The 6,678-nt window shown below is 31.4% G+C and overlaps 1 long non-coding RNA gene across 1 annotated transcript; it reads left to right on the top strand.

The window, feature by feature from the left end:
- The first annotated feature begins 2,198 nt into the window (after positions 1 to 2,198).
- LOC107059363 (uncharacterized) lies at positions 2,199 to 4,173 on the top strand. The gene is made up of 2 exons (XR_001472624.1): positions 2,199 to 2,396; positions 3,802 to 4,173. It is a non-coding gene; the product is annotated as an uncharacterized lncRNA (long non-coding RNA).
- The last annotated feature ends 2,505 nt before the right edge of the window (positions 4,174 to 6,678 follow it).

The raw sequence follows: 6,678 nt of genomic DNA, 5'->3' as shown, positions 1-6,678 counted from the left end.
AAGGAGTAACGGTAAATAGTTACTTTAAATATTTGATATAAAGAAATTGATAACTACCCACAAAACTGATAATTTGGTCGGTTACTTTTTTTTTGCTTTTTGGTTAATTTTAGAAACAGATTTAAAAATTATAATTTACAGTTACATTACGTTAAATTTTAAAATTGTTTTAAAATTTTATCTCATTTAAATGTAAGAATTGATTTAAAATATTTTTTAAAAATAAAATAGTAGATTATTATTCAAACTAATTAAACATCATTAATTTTAAAACTATTTATGTGGTGCTGACACGTGACACTTTTTCTTATCCTATTATATATAGATAGATATAGATATAGATATATATTATTATTATTATTTTTTTTTTATTTTTATTTTTTGAAAACTGAAAATGAAAGACTGTAACATGTCTTTTAAAGAAACTGAAACGTTTTTTTAATTTTAAAAAACTAACAATTTTAATTGGGGTAAAAAAACTTTAACTGTTCTTTTAAAACAGTAACTTTTTTTCTTTGATTAAAATATTGAATTAATTCTATTTAATTAATTGATAATTTAAAAGTTAAAATTAGAGATTAATTGTGGTGTTGACACATAGACGCTATCACCTCTCCTATTATATATATATATAGATTATTTGGACGAATGAATACGAAACTATTATTAAGTTATAATGTTGTAGTACCCTTAAGACGGAACCTATCAATGAAGGTGCACACACTTTAGCACCTTTTTTTAAAAAATAAAATAAATTAAAATCCACTTTTCACCTTAACACCTATACTAAAGAATCAATTAATTAAGCGAGGTGAAGTGCATAACCTGAAATTTGGTGAGCTTCAGGATTAATGGATTTAAGCAAGCTTTAACACCACAATCAAAAAGCCAAAGAAATATGAAAATTAATGTAGCAAATACGGTAATTCAAGCGATTTTAGAGGGAATAAGGAGAAATCTAAACGATATATCATTATTAGTGAACCTTTTACTTTTGAAGGTTATACATTGCAAGTATTTGACTTAGGTGAGCTTGTAGGTGAATTTCAAGATAATTGAAAGTAAGAATTGACACAACAGAACAAGTCAAGAGTCGGGCAAGAGGAACAATATTTCCATTCTTCTTATCACTATGAGGTGGTGAAATGTTTGCAGTAAGTCTTAGCAATTCAGTGCCCCATATATGCTTTATGATTGTGAAAAACTGTTTTAGCTTATAGAAAATTTGGAATTAGAAATTTCAAGTTTAGTATAGCTAAAGCCACATTATAAGAATTGGATTTAAAATTCTTGACACAGTGAACAAACTAACTAAAAGGCAGAAAAAGAATCAAGTACATTCTCTCCACGGTAAAAAATCAAAGGGAAGGAGGAGAAGTAAATCAGAAGACAGTAGAAAGAGGAAGATAGTTGATGGCTTATGGGAGCAAATATCATGCTATGCTAGTGCACAAGAGAGAAGCTATCTGCTTTCTCAATCAACTTAACGCGGTGATTCTAATAGCATAAACGGTATAACTACAACGACTTTATGCAGCTAGGAAACAACATTATCAGTTGAGAATTTGCTAAGAACTAATGGACTATTCTTTAAATGTTCGAACGAGACTTCCATCAAACATATTATGTGCAAAGGAAATTAGACTTCCACACTTGAAAGCAGATATTAGACTATAATTAGGAACATTCAAAAATGCTATTAAATTCCAATAGATATGCCTAGTGAATTGGTTAGAGCAAATTCCAATAGGTATCACCAGGTAACTTTTCCTTCCCTCCGCTTCTAATTCTTAATATATCCTTCTTCATACTCAATTTTGATCTAAATCCCTGCAAGAACCAATTCGTAACTATGATGTGAAAATTTAAACACCTTGTGCTAACTAAGATGATATTACATATTAGTAAAAAGTGTACAAAGACCTACCTTTATATGAATTATCACAATTCCACCTCTTCCTTTCTCAAGTGCTACTTTTTTGGGTTCCTCATCAAAGAAACAAAGAAGTTTGAAACACAAAAACAGAGACTGAACCACACAAATATGAAAGAAGGGCGGAATGAGTTTAAACTGAAAGTTCGAGAAGAAGATAAATTAAAAAGTGAAAGCATATATAAACTATATTAGAAGAGTGGGTATTATTTGAGGTATCAACATGTCTGCTTGGGGTCTTTTTTTTATTATCTGAGGGTATTGTGGTAAATTCAACCTGTTGTCCCACCTTCTGCTTACTCCACGTGGTTGTGTGTCCTTCGGTTTATTGTGCGTGGCTCCATGTCTGCTTTCCACGGATCTTCATCTATTGAAAAGGAAAAAGACGGAGCTATTTCTCTTCAAGTTTCTTCAGCTACTGCTATTGCCTCTTCAATCTTTTCAAGTACTCTTCAATTTCAAGGTAATTTTTTCTTCTTTCCCTGCCTTCCTCTTCATTTTTTTTAGATCTGTTTTCTTGTGTTAAGTTTTTTCCCTTCACATGTTTTCCTCTCGGTTCTCTTCAGAGCTTCATTGCATTTGGCTGAACCGATTTATAAAGCTTTGGTTTTAGATTTAGTTTTATGGGGTTATGAAGTTTGTGTAAAGATATGATATTTGGATCTAACTTAATCTCAAAAGCTAGCTCACGAGGGGAGATTTGTCCGAGTCCATATAAGGAGACCAAATTTTCCATCCCTCTACCGATGTGGGACATCTTAACATTCCCCCGCATGCCCAGACCTCAACTGGAGCGTGAACACTTCTAAATAGGGGTCCATCATTGGTGAACAACAAATTGGATGGGCCTGACTGTGATACCATGTAAATATATGACACTTGATCCTAACTCAACCCCAAAAGCTAGCTCATGAGGAGAGGTTTGTCAGAGTTCATATAAGGAGACCAAATTTTTCATCCCTCTATCGATGTGGAACATCTTTAACAGTTTGAATTTGAGAAGACGCAATAAAAAATAAAACGAACTAAACTTCAATTTTGAGACACAACCCCCAACTAATTAGAGTTCTGCCAGTTAAGTGTTTTCCTAAAAATAATATATATGTAGATTGTTAAGTAAAAATTGTCATCAGTTACCAAAGCGGTGGTCCACATAGTAACCTTTGTATTTAACGATATCTTTATTGATGTTCAAAGATTAATATTAGTTAAGCCACCACAGCTTAGCTATTTATATATGTGAACGGAAGGAAAAGACACATTTTGCTTTTGATTAGCCATAGTTTTGAGGAAGTTGTATGAACATATAGGGAAAAGAATTACCGTTGTGCCTTTTAGGCAAGCTTCGTGTGATGAGTTTTGTACCTGAAACTTCGCAGGTAAAAGATTAGCAATTCAACTAATTCCATAAGCATTTAGAATAACTTCATTGGAAGATTTGATAGTATAGATCATTTACAATTGCTAATATAGTGATATAACAAGAAATTAATAACAAAAGAGATTTGTAAATAAGATATGAACTACCCCTGTTAATGCATATGCACCTATAAAAGGAATAAGTGTGTTTTGATGTTCGCATGGTTTGATTGTGATATTCCTCCTGTTCACATAATGCGTCGCAAAGACATTTTTGTTACACTTGAAAATTATGTGTTTAGGGACTTACCTGGCTAAAATTTTAGATTCATATCGACGGGCACTCGATCGATTGAGTAATTTCCAAGTTTGTTTTTTCTTTTACAAAATTTAAAGTGGCTAAATAAATGGTTCATCTGTATATGTATGATGTCACCTAATGACAATGTTGAGCCACAAGGAATACACTCCTCTCTTTTCTTAGTTGTGATGACATTTTCTCTGTGTAGCATACCAAAAAATGAAGAGGCATAACACTTGAAGAAGATTTCCAGAAGAGGCCCTACTACTAAAGTAATTCCGCATGACAAGTTTCCGTTTCATTGTTAGAATGAATTTTTTTCCAGTTTAGAGAATATTAGTTTATTCACAGATGTATACGTGGTTATAGTGTCATTGTGTTATTTGGCAACTCTTCCCCTGTCTGAGGGGAAAACTCAAATAACCATATTGGTTCCTAATTCAGAGATGTATAATTAATGGAGTTACATTCAAGTAGCTGCATGAGGTGGTTATATATAGTGTCACAATTATGTTATTGGCAAAATTGATGTATTTAAGCTATCATACATTTTTTAAGGAATTGTATCTTATTGACATAATTAATCATGTTTGCTGAAAATGACCTTTTTGCTTGAGATTTCATTCTCAATGTATGATTAGTTAACATTAGTTGAAGGAAAAGTTTCTTCGTTAAAAAGTAATTGCCATTCTAAAGAAGTATAAGTAAGGACTGTGTTGCAAAGCTCGGAGGATATCAGTACCATCCTCTATTACTTGTCAACACATGCTTATTTGATATGTTAGTCTTTTAATAAACATCTTATCTGGAATCAACTTGCCCCTTTAAAAGCCAACCTTATCACTTGAAAAGTGAAATTGCACTCTCTACTTAGTTTAGTGACTTAATTTATGCAAATAACACTTTATGCAACAGCCAAAAATAGTCTGGAAACACGTTGTCACAGAAGTGTTGGCACGGGCCAATATTATCTAGTAAATTAAGAAAAAGAGGAGTAAGCTTAATATTGAAGTGTCATTCTGATAACGAAAACGAAGATATCGCATGCTTTTCTTATTAAACTTAATATTGGGGTTTTCTACCTTTTGCATGGGAACAACGATCCTATGATGTTGGGCTCATGCTAAGAAAATACCAATGACCACAATGTGACTATAAGAAGTATAAACAAAAAACCAATAAAGGCACGGATACAAAAAAACACAAAACAATAAGATGATAAAAGAAGGAGAAAAAAATTGCGAAAATTGTAGAGAACAACATACCTATGATGAGAGAACACAACCGGATAAATGAAAAGAGACCAAGAAGATAAAAAAGAGCATATAGTTGAATGTGAATAAAGATACAAGAAATAAGAAATTCGTAACAAATTATCAAGGACCATAATAACCTTAGGAGTCCTTTGGTTCATTGGATAAGGTGGCATAGCTCATTTGTGAAACACACTTCACAACCACATTTATGGAACAACAAATACATTTTGTTTGATCGTTCTATTTTGCTTAAACATTAAGTCTTTTAGATAGTTTAGTTAGAATTGCAAAGGTGTCTATCTATAATCAGAGAGACTCATATATATACTTGCTAAGGGGAAGAAGTGCATGCCTTCATGCTTTTAGCTTTGTTTAGTTGATTTTGAAAAATCCTATATTCATTCTAGTGACAAGTTGCAAACAAGGTAATACTTCTAACAAATAACGGAAACAATGAAAATAGAAGTAGCTTATGGGGAGAATAGTGATGATACCTTAAATGGACCAAAGATTAGTATTTGTTAGCTATTCATTTGAAACCTCAAAATCTCCCTTTTGAAAACGGCTTCGAGTATCCACATTGTAGCTGATAATATGAAGCTGTCGAGATGAAGATACTACAGACCATATCGTGACTTCGTAAACCTGAGAAAACTTACCAAGAAAGAAACCAAAAAAGAGGCGGGAGAAAGCTCGGAAAAGTTGGGCAAACATGACAGATATTTGGCGGAGGGCTAACACCACGATAAAAATAATTCTCAAACAACAAACTCAACTTCCTTCTCCTTGACCAAAACAAGAACATTATTAATTAAATTAAAGAAGGGGCAAACAATTAAAGGAAAGTGATAGCTTTTAGTGAGAAAGAACCTTTTTTCCAACTCATAATTCTCTATCAGCAGTGAGACAATGCTGATACTTCTAGCGAGTAGTAACACTCTTAAAACGTTTTTTTTTGTTCAAGCAAAATCTCTATGGTGTAGCAAACTGAACGTTCTACTTTTAGTGAACTCGTTGAACAAAATAAAATCATCGTACAACGCAAAACTCTCATCACAACTCACTATTCTAGCTCAAAAGTCTGAACCAAATTTTATCTTGCTGAAACCAACCACCCCTGATTTGTGTAGAAAGGAATAAAGAAATATCATATATATCCTTCAATTTAAATTATTTGCCTAATTTTAATTTGACACGAAATTTAAGAAAGTAAGAAGAAGGAACTGATCCAAAAGACAAAATACCCTACTTTGTTTTAAATAACTAAAAAGTACAAATTATCTAACTTTTATTGCACAATGTACAATAAGATTATGTTGTGGTCGTCCTAGCTCATCATACTTCTATATAGTAGAAAAATATATAATAGATATATATGACCACAAATTATGAGTTTGAGTTAACTTCTAAATAGATTTTTTAAGAGCATTTATCTTAACTTATGTGTTAACTTACTTCTGAGGTTATAAATATATTTTTTGAGAAATGTTTTTTTTAAATCATTAATTTCATTTAGAAGGATATTATTTGCTAAGCCATTGAGAATATCATTTCAATTGGATATCTTGATTTGTATCTCTCTCAATTTTTTTTAAATTTTTTTTTGCATTAAACATCCCATAAAAATTAAAAATATTATTAATACGTATTATAAATTAATATACATACAAAACTCTTCCAAAATCTAATATAATGAAATATATTGTGTCAAGTAAAACTAATAATTATTTAAAATAAATTTGAGATGAAACAAATACTCCAGCATAATAATTTAATCATACATTAGAATGTCAAGATTTTTACTTGGATCATCTTATTGTGCTTGAGTA

The sequence above is a fragment of the Solanum tuberosum genome, unplaced genomic scaffold, assembly GCF_000226075.1.
Source record: "Solanum tuberosum cultivar DM 1-3 516 R44 unplaced genomic scaffold, SolTub_3.0 scf01387, whole genome shotgun sequence".
In the NCBI taxonomy this organism is placed as follows: Eukaryota; Viridiplantae; Streptophyta; class Magnoliopsida; order Solanales; family Solanaceae; genus Solanum; species Solanum tuberosum.
Note: the sequence above shows the minus strand (reverse complement) of the source record. Positions and strands in the feature narration are given on the sequence as shown.